Here is an 18,839-nt window from a genome sequence, read left to right as displayed (position 1 = left end):
TGTCATTTACACAGAATGACAAGGAGGCCTCCCTGAGTCACCGTGTGGAGGCCCCGCATGTCACAGAGGCTCCCTGAGTGCCCCTCATGACCTGGCACCGACCTGTATTTTGTCTACCATCCCGCCCTCCGCCACCCCATCATCATCCCCACCTTGCTCCTTTAGGACCACAGATAGGTGCAAAATGGGGTGGGGGGAGCCCCTAGTGAGAGAACAGCGTGGTTTCCAGAGATGAGCTCCATCCATGGTGAACTTGTCAGACCGGACTCTGGGGAAACCTCCTAAGAGGTTACTTACAGGGATTTATGGGAAGGCGGCCATTGAACATACGTGCGTTATGTTTCCAATTCTGGTCACTACTCCCCTTTGCGTGGAGGAGCCTGCAGAGTAGAAGCCACGCTGGCACGCGGTTCCTGCGGCTTCCAAAGAAAAATGAGAAGTGATTCCATCAAGGCCAGAAAGAGGCTCATCTCCCTTTTGCCCCTCTCCCCACCAGCCGAGAAAGCACATTACCTATCCTTCCCCAGCTCAGAAGCTCACTATGATGCCTTCAAAAGCATTTCGTCCCCTTCAGCCCCCTTGAGAGCACCCCAATTCTTGCTGTCAGACACTAAAAGGGGACCTGTTGCTTTCCTGTGCTGCTCAAAGCAAGAGTGAGGAGACGGTCTGAGCCGTGTTCTAGAACAATCCCTCGTTATAAAGGAGCAGTCATACCTTTGCTTTGTCTGTCTGTCTTTGGTGCGAATGCCAGTGTAGAAGAAAAGCACAAGTAAGGGTTGGTGAAGTGAAGAGGGCAAACCCACTATTTTTTTAAAAATATGACATGATTCACAGATTGGCATGACATGCTTGTACAGAGACCTTGTTCATCTTCTCTGCACTGTTCCCATTTTAGTTTAGGCGCTGCTGAAGCGCACGCAGCCCTGCTTTTTATTTATTTTTTTAATTTTTTAAATGTTTTTTATTTATTTCTGAGAGAGAGGGACAGCGTGAGCAGGGGAGGGTCAGAGAAAGAGGGAGATACAGACTCTGAAACAGGCTCCAGGCTCTGAGCTAGCTGTCAGCACAGAGCCTGACCCGGGACCCAAACCCACGAACCATGAGATCATGACCTGAGCCGAAGTCAGACGCTTAACCGACTGAGCCACCCAGGCGCCCCAACAACCCTGCTTTTTAAAAAGCATTGAATTCTCTGCAGTTCAGCCTTTGTTTCTGAGGAAGCTTTAGCAATGTGAGGCTCCTTTGATGGCGCTCTGCATGAAAAGTGATTGACCGTGGACACCTCTGTCCTGTAAAGTGACTGCGGTAATTACAAACAGGGTGCCATGGTTACATCAGAAGTTCCTCTTGTGGGAGTTTCTTTTTTAAATGCTAAGTTTCTCACTGCTCTACATACCTTCAGAACGACAAGGTCTGTGCCAATAAGCTCCAGGCACTGTCAGACCCGAGATGGAGCCACTCCCCAAGGAATGTGGTGAAAACCTCAAGACAGGGGAGGGTAATGAGACTGCGTGCACAGGTATGTGACGTTCCTCACAACTCTAACAGACCACTCAAACAGACTGTATGTCTGCATGTTACCACGTATGGGAGACAAAGAAGTAGAAATCATATAAAAGGCCACAGCCAGCTGTGCTTGGGGCTCAGTTTTTCAGGTACAAACCCACTGAGACCGGGAGGGCATGAATAACGTTACTTCCTAGAAAGGAAAGTCTTGGTGTCGTGACTCGCCGTCTACAAACCTCAGTCTCATTACAGTATGTGGGGGCTCGTCCAGGATTTGGAGACGATGCGTTTCCACCTCTCTTGTCGCCAGGGGTACCATCCTTGGGGTACCGGGAGAAGTGACCTAGTCTAGCACCAGCAGACCACTTGATCCATATGAGACTAGCCCCTCCCAGCTCACCGGGGCGAGGGCCCCAGATGCACAAGGAACCCGGTGAGGCCCAGGAACCAGCTCAGGGAGCGGCGCCCGACAGACTGGTAAAAACCTGGGGTTCGTTTTGGTAGACTTGCCTCTAGAAGGCAGAAAGGGAGCCGGATCACCCCCAGAGTACCAGAGTTGCCTCAGTGGTTCCATAAGGAAAAAAGAATGAAACCGCAACTCTAAGGCATTAGGCGCTGGGCAGCAGGTTGGAGTCGCTGTGTGACTGTGTGAAATAGAGGACAGTGGAAAGGTTCTGACCTGACCAAGGGTGAAGCCCGTGTTGAGTCCCGATCCGTGGTTCTGTGGCGACCTCAAGTGGCTTAAGGCGGCGTAAGTCTTGCTCAGGAGTCTGATCCGGGTCAGAGATTGATACTAAACCTGCTAATGCTAACAGGTTCCTCAAATATCTCCGAGAGGAGAGCAGCTGGAAATGGACAAAGCAGTGTGTGTCCTCTCCAAATTAGCCCCCGCTTCCCCCTTTTTCTCTCCTGTGCATGAAAGTTGTCTGTTAGGGAGAGGAAATGGGTGGAAAGCAGAGTAAACCGACTCCCCTAGAGTGTATGTTGAGGAATTTCAAAAAGGGATATTCAAGAGATTATGGTGTGAAATTAACTCCCAGAAAGCTCCTGACATACTGTGAAATTGATTGGCCATTGTTTAGGGGGAAGAGAGGCTGGCCCTCCTGAGGGCGCACTTGGTAACAAACTAGTTGGCTGAGCATTCAGGGTCATTGCGAGGGACCCAGGCCACCCTGACCAATTCCCTTATAGTGACTATTGGCAAGACCTGGTCCTATCCTGGCCACCTTGGCTAAAAGTCTGTATTGAAGAGAACTATAAAGTTATGGCGGCTCGCGTCACGGCTTCCTCCAAATGCTGGCCAGAAACTGGAAAACCCATATTGTGGGGACAGCCTAAGGAAACCCACCACCATGTGCCCCACTGCACCCCTCACTGCCACCTGCCACTCCAGCCACCCCAGCTGCCAAAACCCCACTGGAGCCTGCCCCTCATCCCGAAGCCTTGCCACCTCTAGCACCACCGGCCTCTCTGAATGTGACCAGTGAGCTCACCCAGACCACCGGTCCTATCCCCGTACACCCCTCCCAGAAGGTGACTAGAAGAATATCAGGCCAGTAGAGACAGTCCATCCTTGCAGCCACACCAGTGATCCCTACAGATGCCACTGAGGAAAACTAGGGGACCCATCTATTATGATCGGGAATGCCAGATCCGAGGAGGCCAGTGTGTTTTTGTGTACCAACCCTTTACCACTCTGGACCTCCTAAATTGGAAGCACCAGACTCCCTCCTATATGGAGAAGTCCCAGGCTATGATTGACCTCATGCAGTCCATAATCCAGACCCGTAAACCTGCCTTGACGGACTGCCATCAACTCCTCCTGACCCTCTTCTACACAGAGGAGTGTCGTTGGGTTACCCAGGTGGCCTTAAAATGCTTAGAGGAGAATGCCCCGGCTGGGACGCTAGACACCCAGGCTTATGCTCAGGCTCACTTCCCTGGGGAGGATCCCAAATGGGACCCAGATGACTCAAGTGTAGGTGGAGGGCTCACAAGGACTGAATGGTATCAAGAAGCCCTTCTAAATGGCATGAAGGAAGGGTGTGGGGAGGAAGGCCATAAATATGAGTAAAACATCAGAAGTGCTCCAGGGACCAGAGGAGAGCCCAAGCCAGTTCTATGAGAGACTATGGGAGGCATTTCGCCTCTACACCCCTTTTGATCCAGAGGCGCCTGTTAACCAGTGGAGGGTCAATGTGACTTTCGTAGGTCAGGCCTGAGGGGACATCTGGTGCAAGCTGCAAGAGCTACAGGGTTTCACTGGCGTGAATGCCAGTCATTTGTTGGAAGTAGCAACTAAACTGTTTGTTAACCGTGGCCAGGTGGCATGGAGGGAAGAACGCTGGAAGACACAGAAAAAGGCAGACTTGTTGGCTGCTGCCTTGGTGGAGTGGTTGGAACACTCCTGGAAGGAGTTCCAACTAAGCCACCCAGGCGCTCCCCTTGTGATTTTCTTAATAACTTTTTTTTTCTAGCTCACTGTATTGTAAGAACCTGGTATATATTATATACACATACATACATTTTATGTATTAATTGACTGTTATCAGTGAGCCTTCCAGTCAACAATAGGCGATTAGTAGTTAAATTTGGGGGGAAACAAAAGTTATGCCTGCATTTGGGGCACATGGGTGGCTCCGTCGGTTGAGCGTCTGACTTCAGCTCAGGTCATGATCTCGCGGTCCGTGAGTTCGAGCCCCGCGTTGGGCTCTGTGCTGACTGCCAGCTCAGAGCCTGGAGCCTGCTTTGGATTCTATGTCTCTCTCTCTCTGACCCTCCTCTGCTCATGCTGTATCTCTCTCTCTCTCTCTCTCTCAGAAATAAATAAAAACAAAAAAAAAATAAAAAAAGAAAATCACAAGGAAAAGAAATTACATTTACAGTACTGCATGTATGTTTATTGGAGAGAAAAAAAAAAAAAACCTCCGCATGTAGCAGGCCTGGCAGCCTGGCCTGGGAGGCCAGGGCTGGCCTGCTGTCCATATGGTGATGTTCTGCAGCTTAGTGGCCTTGGTTGTGCTGGGGAAGCCACCAAACAGGGGAGCCCACCGGAGGCAAGGGCGGCATCGATGCACAGCATGGCAGCGCATCTGCCTGCAGGTGCACCATCAGCCTGCGGCCAGTAGCAGCTACAGCCACATGGGAACGCACTTGGACTCAGGGAGGATGTGGGCCCAGGCGCCATCGCTGGGTTGTACTGAGCCCCGCCAGTGGGGCCGGAGGTGCCCCGGCACCGGATGCAGCCCCAAAGCTTGATGCAAACCCCAGCCAGTCGCTGCCTGGAGCTCTGCGCGTTGAGGACTCTAGAGGCATGCTCCAGCAGTGGGGGCGCCTGGGGGCTGAGGACTCCCTGCTAGCAGCTGGGCTTGCCCCCTGGGTGCTTTCAGCCCCTCAAGTCCGGCTTCCTGCCCTCCAGTCTCCGACGCTGGGCCCGACAACCCAGTTAGCCCTGGCGGAGCCCTCAGCCCTGCCTGCTTCCTGGGCACCCCAGGGCTGAGGGCGACCGTGGCGGGTCTCCCTGTGTACTCAGAGTGCAGCAGGTGTGACCGCTGCATGAGTAGCCTCACATTAAGTCCATGGAGAGCAGGATGGGCAGTTGTAAATAAATGGCTTGTGGCTTTTGCTGTCAACCCATTAAAAGCAAGAAGAAAAACAAAACACACGTATGAGTGAACCTGTACAGCTAAAACCCTGTTGTTCAAGAGTCAAGCGTAGGGGTGACTGGGTGGCTCAGTCGGTTAAGCCTCTGACTTCGGCTCAGGTCATGATCTCCCAGTTCGTGGGTTTGAGCCCGCTTCGGGCTCTGTGTTGACAGCCAGCTCAGAGCCTGAAGCCTGTTTCGGATTCTGTGTCTCCCTCTCTCTCTAACCCTCTCCTGCGTATGCTGTCTCTCTCTCTCTCAGAAATAAATAAAACATTTAAAAAAAGAGTCAAGTGTAGACATCATTTTGCCTGTCTTTGAAATCTCTCGTGTTTATGTGGATTCCCTATAGGTACGTAATTAAATGTGTTTTCTCCTGTTCTTCTGTCTCATGTCAATTTAATTCTTGGACCAGCCAGAAACAAATTTTGAAAGGTAGAGAAAACTTTTTCTTCACCAGGAGCTGATGCCCCGTGTAATAAAAATAAACAAAAGTTTAATAACATGCATGCCTCCTGTATACATTGGGGGGACCCCCAAAAAACTGAGTAACTCACCAAAATGGTGCCAGTCACACTTTAAGTTACCGTCTCAGCTAAAGGCAAAAAATGCTGTTTGGGGAATGAGGGAAGCCAGTTTTGTAAGGTTTTCAGGCAAAGCGCTGTAATCTGATTACAGTTGTTAATCTGATTTAAACTGGCACCTTTCCTGCTGATTAGTTTCTAGTGATTGGGACATGCCACCTCCTCCAGCTATGGTGAGGGAGACATCCTTACAAATGGAGATTTCCCTGAATACACAGAACCGGCTCTTACAAAAAAGCAGCTTCTGTTCAGGTTTCTGATTTTTTTCCTGTGTCTGCAGTCTCTTTACAATAATCCTTATGCCGAAGAGGCATATTTTGGGGCAGTGAATTCTCGTCCCCTTTCATCCCCTAAGTACCCAGTTTGACCATAGGAACTTCCTCCACTTGAGCGCATTACCAGGTCAGAGTCAGCCTGCCCTCGGGACACAGGTTGTGCTCTGCCTTGTTTTCTATTTAGGCCCACAGGTCTCGCAATGTCTAGCACCTGCCTAGAAGGGGAACCAGCCAGTCAGGCCAACCTCCTTCACCAGCTGCCACGTGCCTCAGACTCCAATGGTCATTTCCAGTGTCCTGTGTTCACTCAGATCCGTGCACTACAGCTTGGCCAGGTTATTGGGGTGCAGGACGAGACCATGAGGAACATGGAGAATAACAGCACAGGGAAACGCAATGCCAAACTGAGGCCGAAGCATTTCACTTTTGGAGCCCCAACCTAGACCATTTTGCCAGTTGACTGTCCCATTGACTGGGTGTACCTCATATCCGGTTCTTGATCATCTCCCGAATCCTTCCTTTTCCTTGCCACCGTTTGGTAGTGACTTGGAGTCTAGGGCTGGGCAAGGAAAGAACTATGGCAGTGAAGTGGAAAAAGCACACATGAGCCTCATTTGGACAATGGCTTGCCCAGTTTACGTGCAGGGCAATTCCCTTAATAGCACATGGTCTCCCAGAGGCTAAGGCGTGGGTATAGCAGGATTCTCCCACAGAGAGACGGGACCCCAAGGCTTTCTTTGTCCAGGAAGCAACTTTATTTGTTGTGCTGACATGGGCTCAGGGGGTTTGGATCCAAAAAAACTGAGCCCCCAAGCGCAGCAGGGTGTAGCCTTTTCTGCAATTTCTACTTCTTTTCTCCCGTACATGGTGACACATTTAGTCTTATTGGACATGGTCCCAGTTACAGAGTTGTGTCAGGGCAATGCATACATGCATAGGTGCTGATTGGGCCAGGTTACCTTGCTTTGTTCTAAAGAGGCTTCCACCACATTCTTTGGGGGGGGGGCTCTAGCTCTACCACTGTCCCCCCTTTGATGCTCAGGCACTCCTATTTTGGGCCAAAGAACATCATCTTGGTTTAGAGGTTTATATTTCCATAACATCATCACAGGAGTGGCCATTTTCCTTTTGAACCTTGCCTCAATGAGGCTGGAGACAGACCATATAGGAGAGCGAGGCAAGATAGGATCAACAAGCTCCCAAAATCAAAAGAAGAATACCTGTGAGGGTTTTGAATCCCCCGAGATTTGAAAACCATCCTCCAAATAACTCTCCAGGGCTCCAACCTTTCCAGGTCTGGTTGGGACATGAGCAGCCTTTCTCATTTGATCTGTGAGCTCCTCTAGGGCTTTTCTTTCGTCAGTTATCTGTAGGCAGCAGTGGCTCAGGTTAAACCTTCCACAAACTTCACAAGCAGGTAATCTAAGGCCAAGTGATTTTGATAGCATTGCATATTTTGGTATGCTACTTGGCAGGTAATTAAGAGCGCTGGCAGTTTTATTGGTTATAGTTTCTATAACTGGTTGCAGTCTGATTATGTGGCTTAGCATGTAAATGGGAGTGTGGTGGCCCCAGGACCCATTGTCGCCCCAGGTGGCAGGGCCATAATATTGGATTATATGCTCGGTAGGCCACTCATCATTTTTCCAATAGCCAATCTGTAGGGCACATCGTTTCCTGTGAGTCTCCCTGTCCCCATACCATTGGACTCCCAAATATTCCCCTCTGGCAAGTAGGAGCAGGAAAAATGAAGGGCAAATACTTCCCAGCACACATGACCATGACCTGCCTGGGGGAAGCACTATATAGGCTGTCCTTCCACATATCCAATACAGCCCACCCATCTGGCTGCATCAATGTTGTCCCAGGCCTGTCGGAGATGAGAGAAGATAAGGGATGAGGGTCTGGCTCAAGGTGACCTGGGGCCCCCCACCACTGGGTTTCCCAGGCAGTTGAACTACAAAACCTTTGGCCCAGGCACGTTAAGTGTCCAACACGGATGGTGAACTTTCTTCCCCATTGGGCAAGACAGTTCTTCCCAATGATTGAGGTTTTGAGGATCCAAACCTCAGTAGCGGAACTGGGGCGTTTTCTTCCATCATAAAGCTCGAGGGGATCTAATTCTTTGGCCTCCCATGACCATTGATCCCCCATGTCAGTTCCCTGGCATACATAGCAAGAAGACCTTGACGGTCTGGACTATGGTCTCTGCCAGGGCTAGAGACAAGTTCCTTGCTGTGACTGAAATGGGAGGGGGGCTACTTCTTATTTCTTCATAGAAGGAGTGGAAGACTTGATGGGATGTGGTTGGGTGGGTGGCAGTGACCCTCTTGAAATGTAGCATAGTCCCTAGGTCTCTGCCTCGCACATAGATGCGGATGCCAATCCAGGTGCCCCATTGCCACTTGTAGTCTCCTGGGTTAATGGTGGTGAAATTTACAGGCTTACAGGCCTCAGATTGACAACCTGATGTAGCAGCCCCCTGTAGAAGGAGTGCTGTTGTCACTTTTTCTCCCAAGTGGCCCATGAAACACAGCCCCAGCTGGGGCATAAAACTTCAGGCATATAGGCACACAAACTGTTTTCCTTATATATGTATTTGTCATTGAGTCGGTATTTTCGCTCCCAATCTAAGCCTCTGCATGGGATATCAAGAGTCCTCGGGCCCTCCATGACAAGTGCCTGCTTTTCTCGGATGACAGATGCCTCTGGGCCTATACCTGTAACTGCACATACATCAAACAGTATTGACACGGGACGCTTGAGGTTGGTGATTTGTGTTTGGCTGATCAAGCCCCCCCCTTCTGCCCCCTCCTGGTAGGAATGGACTTTTAACCAATCTCCATTTGGGGGGAATCGTGGGTTAAAGCAAGTGTATTGGCAGATAGAATACGTGGTCTTATTGTGTCTGCAGGTCCCCAGGACTTCTCCCTGGCATGAGACGTGAGTATGGTACAATAAGGTCCAGGTGACTCCCTGGCCTGATCTGGTTATACAAATATATGAGTCACATGATGAGGAATCGAGGTCTACAGAGGGGTCCAGATTAGAAGCAACCAATACCAATGAAGCATCCTAGCCACAAAGGGAAGGTCCGTGCTAACAGAAGCCCCTCACCACACTCCCAACCAGCTGGGGCGGCCTCGGCCAATCCTACGGCAAAGAGTAGAGCCAGAATCACAATAAAGGCGAGAAACAAGGGGTGACAGTGCATCACAGTAAGGACACAGATGTAGAAAACAAGGAGAGTCCATTTGTTCCACCGGCCCAGCGAGTCCTCAGGCTCCTGCCGGGTGTAGATGAGTCCACTTCCGGGGTGACTCCAGCAGGGCCGCCGTCTCCTGGAGCCTCTGCAGTCGCAGATCGCTCCTTCCGTGTGGGCAGTTTGCCTGGCGTGGACGGACCAGGAATGCGCTCCCAGTTCCCAGATGCCGGCTTCACTCTGCTGTGGTGAATCCGGGGACCCACCTCGGCCACCTTTACTGCAGTAGAGGGGGACAAAATGACAGTGAACGGGCCCCTCCAGAGGAGTTGGAGGGGTTGGACATTCCACTCCTTCACCCATACAGCGTCTCCTAGTTTAAAGGGGTGAGCGCTGTGGTCAGACTCACAGACAATCGCTCCCTAACCCAGTGGTGTAAGGTGGTTAGGATAGAGCCAAGGGCCCGCATCTGTTGTTTTAGGGTTAGACTGTCTATCTCATTTAGATCCCCCTTATGCCCTTGATAATGGGGGGAGGACACCCATAAAGGATCTCATAAGGGGAGAGCCCCGTTTGCTTAGGGGGGCTGCACCTGATTCTTAACAAGGCTATTGGCAACATCTGGTCCCAGTGCAGGTGGGTTTCCTGGCACAGTTTACTCAATTGTAGCTTCAGGGTTCAGTTCATTCATTCAACCTTCCTGGAGCTCTGGGGTTGGTGTGCCGTGTGTACCTTCCAGGTGATCTTTAACCCCTTTGCCACCAGCCGCATCACCTCAGCCATGAATGCTGGCCGTTATCTGATCCCATAGTGATAGGGATCCCACATCAGGGATCTTTTAGAAGAAGTTTCTTTTAGAAGAAGTCGGGCCACTTTATGCACTTTTTCTGTGCGAGTGGGGAAGGCTTCCACCGGGCCTGAGAAAGGGCACACAAAGACCAACAGTTATTTATGGGCCCGAGCCCGGGGGAGCTCCATGAAGTCCACCATCACATTTTCAAATGGGGCGCCCCCCAACACTCTGCACGCCAGGAGCGGCCTTGGGTCCTTGACATGGGTTATTCCGGGTGCACGTCTCACATTGCTCACATCCTGCCCGGGCTATGCTGGGGAGTTGAGGAATGTAGAAATATCGGCTCAATGTTGTCTCAAGGGCTGTCCGGCCCATGTGAGTTTCCTGATGGAACTGCTTGACACGGGCTGGTGCCAGGGCCTCAGGAACTGCTACTCGGCCGTCTTCACATTTCCACCAGCCACCTGGCAGGTAGCTTCCATTTTCAGTCTTAAACCAGGTATTCTCACGGTGTGAGTACTTAGGGTCCCCTTCTGCCGGTGGACTAGGGAACAGTGCGGTGGTTAAAGCCGCTGGTTCCGCTGCTCCTTTGGAGGCCGCTAGCTGTGCCTCTCGGTCTGCCTTACGGTTTCCCCGTGCAGCCGTGGCGTCTCCCGTTGTCCCCGGCAATGCATGACTGCCACTCTTTTAGGGGCCCACACAGTGTGTAAGAGTTCAAGGATTTTCTTACCATATTTTATGTCTTTTCCTCCTGAGTTTATTAGACCCTTCTCTTTGTATGAGGCCCCATGAACGTGGAGGGGGGTGAAGGCATACTTAAAGTCTGTGTATATCTTAACACATATCCCTGCTGCCAGTTGGAGGGCTCGGCTTAGAGCAATTAGCTCTGCCTTCTATGCCGAAGTCTCCTTTGGCAGAGGCTCTACCTCAATGACAGAGTTCAGGGTCATTACGGAATAACCTGCAAGATGCTCTCCCCTCTTTCACAACACTGCTACCGTCGGTGAAATACTCAGCGTCGGGGTCCTTGAGGGTCTGGTCCCTCAAGTCTGGTCGGCTGGGGGACACCTCATCCAAGACTTCAATGCAGTCATGGTCTGGCTGGCCTGGCCCAATAGGCAATAAGGTTGCGGAGTTCAGGGCCCACACTACTTCTAGGTGAATGCACGGGTTCTCACCTAGCATTTCCTGATGTCTGACCATCCGACCATTGGTTAGCCAGTATTGTCCCTCGCAGTCCATTAATGTCAATACTGAATGTGGCACCCGGACCGTCAATTCCTGTCCCATAGTTAACTTGTCAGCCTCAGACACTACGAGGGCGGTGGCTGCCAGTGCCTGTAGGCAGAGGGGCAGCTTTGGGCCACAGAGTCAAGTTACTTGGAGAGATATACCACCGGACGATGCCATTTCCCCAACATCTGAGTCGGGAATCCCACTTCAGTACCAGTGTGCTCATGGACGTGCAGAAAGGCTTGGTTGTGTCTGGGAGCCCTAAACCAGGCGCATTAGTGAGGGCTCGCTTTATTTCCTTGAAGACCTTCTTCTGGGCCGATTCCCACATCAGGGGTTCTGCTCCCCCCCTTTGTAGCTTCAACTAGGGGGTTCACCAGGACTGAATAGTCGTGTATCCAGATTCTACAGAAACCTGTGCCCCAAGAAACTCCCGTACCTGGTGTCAAGTTGACGGGACCGGGATTGAACAAAAGTCCTGTTTCCTCTGTGGACCAAGTTTGCGCTGCCCCTGGGACAGGTGGAAGCCACGATATTTAACCTTTTCCTGACAGATTTGGGCCTTTTAATTTCTGGCCAGTATTTGGAGGAAGCGATGACACGAGCCATCATAACTTTACAGCTCTCTTCAATACAGACTTTCAGCCAAGGTGGCCAGGATAGGACCAGGTCTTGCCAACAGTCGATGTAAGGAAATTGGTCAGGGTGGCCTGCGTCTCCCTCAATGACCCTGAACATTTGGCCAACTAGTTCCTTATCAAGTGAGACTTTGGAGGGCCAGCCCACCCCAAATGATGGCCAATCAATTTCACAGAATGTCCGAAGCTTTTCAGGAGTTAATTTCACACCATAATCTCCTGAATATCCCTTTTTGAAATTCCTCAACATACACTCTAGGGGAGTCAGTTTACTCTGCTTTCCACCCATTTCCTCCCCCTAAGGGAGGACTTTCACGTACACGAAGGGGGAAAAAGGAAGGAGGGGGACTAGTTTGGAGAGGACACACACTCTCTGTATCCATTTCCGGCCACTCTCAGAGATATTTCAGGTGCCTCTTAGCACTGGTGTATTCAGTTTCAATCCCTGACCCAGATCAGACTCCTGAGGAAGTCTGATGCCGCCTTAAGCCATATGAGGTTGCCACGGAACCGCGGATCGGGACTCAACACTCCCTTCAGCCCTTGGTCAGGTCGGAACCTTCCCGCTGTCCATCTCAGTCACACAGTCACATAATGACTCCAACATACTTCCCAACATTCAGTGCCTTAGAGTTGCAGCTTCGTTCCTCATCCCTTTTGGAACTACTAGGGCAGCTCTGGGAGGTGATCAGACTCCCCTTCTGTCTCTTAGGGGCAGGTCTGCCAAAACGAACCCAGGTTCTTACCAGACTGATGGGCGGTGCTTCTTAAGCCGGTTCCTGGGCCTCATGGGTTCTGTTAGCGCACACGGGGCCCTTGCCCCTGCACGCCGGAATAGGCTAATCTCCTACGGATAAAGTGGTCCTGTGGCGCCAAGCAAGGTCACTTCTCCCACGGCTCAGGCTCTACCCCGGTCACAAAGGTGGTAGAAATGCACCGTCTCCAAATCCTGGACGCCAGCCCCTAAGTAATGTAGCAGGATTCTCACACAGAGAGTCATGACACTGAGGCTTTTAAATTTCCAGGAAGCAACTTTATTTGGGCCAGCACCGCTCAGTTGGGTTCATACCTGAAGAACTGAGCCCCAAATGTCACGTGGCATAGTTTTTTTTAATACGTTTTCTATTTCTTCCTTTCTTATGTATAGTAACACACACAAATATGTAGTCTGATTAAGTGTCTCAGTTTACAAGGTCATGTTGTCACATAGGCGCATAGCCAGGTTACACTGAAGTTTTTCCTCCCTTTTTTTCTCTCTCCTTAAGGAGGAGATCCTACCACACTGAGGATATGAAATACAACATGCTTGTAAGCAACTGTGCTATAGGAAAATATGGAAGCTGTCCAGAGAGTCAGTCCTAATAATTGTCATTACAAAGAAAAGAACTTTGCTCCTTTTTCTTTGTTGTATCTATATGAAGTGATGGCTGTTAGCTAAACATATCATGGTGACCACTTCACAACATACATAAGTCAGATTATTATGCTGAACTCCTTAAACTTACACAGGGCTGCGTGTCAATTGTATCTTAATAAAACGGGGGGCGGGGAGTTTTTCTTCAACAATTCATGCGTCGAGTTTGGAGATGGTAAAGAACATTATGCCTTTTTCCTCATTTGTTTCCTGTGGCTCCTTTTCCCTTCAGAACCCTGTTGAAAGAGTACTAGGCGAGCCTGGGAGGGAAAATCAACTCAGCCACATTCACCAAGTGGAAGGGTTTCTTTTCCTGAGCTTTGCTTTGTCCGCCTGACAAAGCAGAGGGGCCCGGAGCCTCCCAAGCCCTGGCCAGAGCTACCTGGAAGCCCCACACCCGGTCTCCGGTGCCCCCTTGGTCGGGCTGCCTGTCTGGCCTCGCCAGGGCCACCTCTGCAGGACCTTTCCACCTCACACCTACTCACAACCTCCGCAGCAAGGCTTATTAGCTTTATTTTCTCATTATTCTACTTCATTTTTTTTTTCGAAATTATCCTTTGATACAATTTAGGGTTTTCTATGGTCACAAGCAATCCTCTCTTGATCCACTGACCCACAGATCAGCCGTCACTGACTGAGCCAATGAACAAGCATGTGGAATTAACACACGGAAGAATCCAGCCTGAGGTAATAGCCAGACCCTACCAGCGACCAATTCCACACAATGTCTTCAGAACAGGAACATAAAAATGAGGATGAAAAATCTCGGGCTTTAGAAATTCCTCAATAGGCTATTCACCAGTGCAGCTGGCAGATGCTAAACATTGAACTTGGTCTCCCCAGTGCATAACGCTCACTGACCACTTCTGCCTTTGTGACGTGGCTGAAATTTTGCTTGAAATTGCTCTTTGAGGGGCACCTGCCTGGCTCAGTCGGTAGAGCATGCAACGGTTGATATTGGCGTCAAGAGTTGAAGCCCCAGGTTGGGTGTAGAGATTACTGTAAAAATGAAATAAAATAGTAATAAGAGGAGTTCTTTTACTTTGTTTAATATTATTGGCGTATCTCAAAGGTTGCAATCCCCCCCCATCTCTACTATAATGCACGCCTTCTATGTTAACCATGTTTTCCAGCTGGCTTATGAAAAAATTCCAGAAAACTAAAATTGTGGCCTGCCTCTCTCTGTACACCTCTTTACCAGACACCTAGAAACAACAGTAGGATGGTTTCCATAATTGTGCAAAAGCTTTTTATGTTAATGTAATCTCACAGTCCATTTTTGTTTTTAACCTTGCCTAAGACGACAGATCCTGAAAAATATTGCTAAGGCCAATGCTTTTTTTTTTTTTTTCTTTTTAAAATGTTTTTATTTTTTCAGAGAGAGAGAGAGAGACAGGGCGCAAGCAAGGGGAAGGGCAGAGAGAGAGGGAGACACAGAATCCAAAGCAGGCTCCAGGCTCTGAGCTGTCAGCACAGGGTGCTCAGGCCAAGGTTTAAGAGATTACTGCTAAAGGGAGAGAAAATTTTTTAAAGTTTTTTTTAATGTTTTATTTATTTCTAGGAGAGAGAGAGAGATAGCGTGAGCAGGGGAGGGTCAGAGAGAGAGGGAGTCACAGACTGAAACAGGCTCCAGGCTCTGAGCTGGCAGTCAGTACAGAGCCCGACGCGGGGCCCGAACCCACGAACCGCGAGATCATGACCCAAGCGAAAGTCAGACGCTTAACCGACTAAGCCACTCAGGCGCCCCAAGGGAGAGAAAATTTTTTTCTATCCTTCAAGTTCTTCTAGCTGGACTGAGAATTAAATTTACTGGAGAGAGATTCACAGGAGAAAAAAAACTAAAAGTTTTATAACATGTGCACAAAGGCCCAATAGTGAAATTGACACCCAAAGAAATGACCAAAGCAGGTCGTTTCTATCCACTTTAGATAAAGAGAAAATAAACCTGTGAAGAATTGACAGGACCAGGAAACATGTGTTTGGGTGATTGAATTTGTAAGGAATTCTAAACAGAATTTGGGCTAGGGGGTAAATTAGTAAAAAAGTAACAAGTGTTGTTTATGCAGCTAACTTGGCTGTAAATTTCCCATCTCTGGTCTTAAGGCTGTCTTGTTACCTCCCAGTACAGGGAAAGTACCTTTCACATGGGAAATTTATTTCCAGCTTCCAAGGGGACAGAGGAGGGTCCGCATGCCTTCCTGCATGGGCTCGGTTTCAAGCAGCTTTAGGGGCACCCGGCTGGCTCAGTGGGTAGACCATGTGATTCTTGATCTCGAGGTTGTGAGTTCAAGCCCTGTGTTGGGCATAAAGATGTCCTAAAAAGCAAAAAACAAACCAAAAAAAAAAAAAAACAAAAAAAACAAAAACAAAAACAAAAGGCAAAAAATAGGGACACCTGGGTGGCTCAGTTGGTTAAGCACCCAACTCTTGATTTCGGGTCAGGTCAGGATCTCACAGTTTGTGGGATTGAGCCCCGCGTCAGGCTCTGCGCCGACAGCAAGGAGCCTGCATGAGAGTCTCTCTCTCCCTCTGTGTCTCTCTCTCTGCCCCTCCCCTGCTTGTGCTCTCTCTCTCTCTCTCCCGCTCTCTCAAAATAAATAAATAACATTTTAAAAAAAAAAAAAAAAGCAAGGAGCTTTAATCCCAAATAATCAATGTGCCACTTTGGTATATTTTGGGGTGGCTTGCCCTGGGTCCCTTGCGAACAACGTGGTGGTGAGTGGGGGGTGGGTTCCATAGTTGAAGAGGATTAAGAGGCTCAAACTTCCAGCTATAAAATACTTGACAATTTCATAGGGGCAAAAAGTACAGCGTAGGAAATATGGTCATTAGTATCTTGCTGATGTTGCGTGGCGACAGGTGACAACTACGCTTATCACAGTGACCATGTTGAAATGTATAGAATTGCGGAATCACAAGGTTGTACACACGAAAACAACCCAATAGTATTGTCAACCATACTTCCAAAGAAAAGCACAACTGCAGCAAGAGAGGGCTTTGGTCTCATGGGACTCTGCTGCGGGTGGTGGGGTGCCTTTTCTCCTCAGCCAGGGCTGGAGGCCAAGATCAGCTCTTGAGCATGACTGTCAGGGCTGTCACGAGTCGAACAGCCTTGTTTTCCTCCGTGAGACTTTTGTGGCTGTTGGGAGGCCCTTGGTGTTACGAGACTCGGCCGTCGGCACCAGCACGGGGCTTGGGATTTGGGACTTTCCTTAGATACCACCAGGCTCTCGTGCTGATCCTGGGCTAGGTTGCCCCAAAAGTAGCTGGGCCCCCCGCCTGCTGCACAGGCGAGGATGTGTGCCCTTGCAACATGCAGTCACCACCACCAAGAGGTCAGTGAACGAGGGGGGGCCTCTCCGCTCCTGCCGTCCCACTGCTTTGGTCCGCCGAGTAGATGTTACCTGGAAGAGAGGAGTCCAGAAATGGTGACACCTGTTGTGGAAGGGGCATTTGAGGCCACCTAACCGAGGAGGAGGAAACACGCCGTTTCTCCTTGCCTGGATGAACTTGGGGGCCAGTCTGGCAGCCCCAGCTCTCTGTCCACAGCTGTGCGTCTTGGGCAGGGGCCAGTGCAGGTGTGCTGGGCCCAGGGCGGTGAGCAAAACCTGGGAGGAGGTCCTGGGGGAGAAGGAACACTGCAGGCCTCAGGGCAAGGAACTCAGACCTGACTGCACTGGTGGCAAGCACAGAGCCTGCTGCTGCTGCTGCTTCTCCTTCTTCTTCCCCTTCCTCCTCCTCTTCCTCCTCCTCCTCCTCCTCTTCTTCTTCTTCTTCTTTTAATATTTAATGTTTATTTATTTTTGAGAGAAAGAGAGAGCAAGCGAGCATGAGGGAGAGAGGAGCATTTTTTAAATGTTTTTTATTTATTTCTGAGAGAGAGGGACAGCGTGAGCAGGGGAGGGTCAGAGAGAGAGGGAGATACAGAATCTGAAACAGGCTCCAGGCTCTGAGCTGTCAGCACAGAGCCTGATGCGCGGCTGGAACTCACAAACCGCGGGATCATGACCTGAGCCGAAGTCTGATGCTCAACCGACGGAGCCCCACAGGCGCCTCAAGAAAGCATGCTTCTAAACAGTTAGCTGCATCCAGTGCGGGAGCTCTAGATCCACGCATTTGTGGGCTACACCGTGCTTGCCTGAGGTTAGATTAGTGCCTGGGCACTAAGCTCTGGCATGCTTTCTGCATTGAAGTGACTACTTCAGCAGTTGACAAAATAGTGTGTTAGAAAGTTTTAAGAAGTTCTAAAAGTATTTTCTACGGTAAGAGAAGTGCTGAGAGCATCTTATTTTGTTCTAAAAGCAAGAAACTAGTCTCTGTGGGGGGAAAAAGGAAAAACACAGCGACTGCAGGAGGCCCAGGCCCTTGGACTTTGTGCTGTGCCCTCCCCATCAGTCTCAGCTTCGCTAAACGCACATTCGTTGCTCATCTGTTGTGTTCTGTGTGTGAATTATTCCCCAACTCCAGTGCCAAAATAGTCATCCTTAGGCCAACGCACCTTAGGAGGGAAAGCCTCTTCTATAGTTGCTATCAGACCCCGAACATTGACCTCAATCTGAACCACTTCCTGGTCATTCTTAGCAGGGTCTGGAAGAAATTCTGGTTCTCTCCTTACTCTGTGGGGAACGGCAGCCTTACCAGGGGGCTTTCTGGCTTGGCTGTTAACTACAGTATAATCATGGGTGTGAAGAACACCCCTTAGCAGCTAACCACAGTCCTTGTGAGTGAGGTTGTGAAAGGCCACTAATATTTCCAATATTTTTTAAAACATAGGAAATGCATGGGGCTCCTGGGTGACTCAGTCAGTTAAGCGTCCACACACCTTCTTTATACATTCATCCATCAATGGACACTTGGGCTCTTTCCATACCTAAAGATTTTATTTATTTTTCTTTTTTTTTTTTGAGAGAGAGAGATAGAGACAGCATGAGCAGGGCAGGGTCAGAGAGAGAGGGAGACACAGAATCCGAAGCAGGCTCCAGGCTCTGAGCTAGCTGTCAGCACAGAGCCCGACACGGGGCTCAAAACCCACAAACTGTGAGATCATGACCTGAGCCGAATCTGACGCTCAACCAACTGAGTCACCCAGGCGCCCCTCTCCTACTAAGTTCTAAATAACTTTTTAATGTTTAAGTAAAAGACACATTTAGAAATAAATATTCTTATAATATGAATTATTATTGAAAGATGGTCTTTTCCTTTCTCTTTGAACACCACATATTTTGGCTCATATGAAACCAACATATTAAAAAAATCAGGTTAACTAATAGCAGCATTTGTGGTACATTATTTTATTAAAAAGATAAAGGCAGTTATTTTGGTTTCTGACAGGCTCTGACTATTTATATGACACTTATGAAAGATAAGGATGATTCTGACTGAGCAGCACATTGTTATGAGTGTGCATAAAAGTCTATAAGACTCCTTTCAAACATACATACACCTGAATACAAAACATAAATGGATAAATCAAGGAGGAAAATAAATCATTCAAATTATTTGACATTTCACGGAAATAAAATTGTAACTTTATTCTCTGACTATTTTATTG

At 49.3% G+C, this 18,839-nt stretch overlaps 2 non-coding genes across 2 annotated transcripts; one reads left to right on the top strand and one right to left on the bottom strand.

Moving 5' to 3' along the window:
• Positions 1-812: 812 nt before the first annotated feature.
• On the bottom strand, positions 813-915 carry LOC120226216. Its single transcript, XR_005526967.1, has one exon. It is a non-coding gene; the product is annotated as a U6 spliceosomal RNA (small nuclear RNA).
• A 15,381-nt stretch (positions 916-16,296) lies between these two features.
• On the top strand, positions 16,297-16,423 carry LOC120226218. Its single transcript, XR_005526969.1, has one exon.
• The last annotated feature ends 2,416 nt before the right edge of the window (positions 16,424-18,839 follow it).

The sequence above is a fragment of the Hyaena hyaena genome, unplaced genomic scaffold (genome assembly GCF_003009895.1).
Source record: "Hyaena hyaena isolate Hyena2069 unplaced genomic scaffold, ASM300989v1 scaffold_1629, whole genome shotgun sequence".
NCBI classification, from domain to species: Eukaryota; Metazoa; Chordata; class Mammalia; order Carnivora; family Hyaenidae; genus Hyaena; species Hyaena hyaena.
Note: the sequence above shows the minus strand (reverse complement) of the source record. Positions and strands in the feature narration are given on the sequence as shown.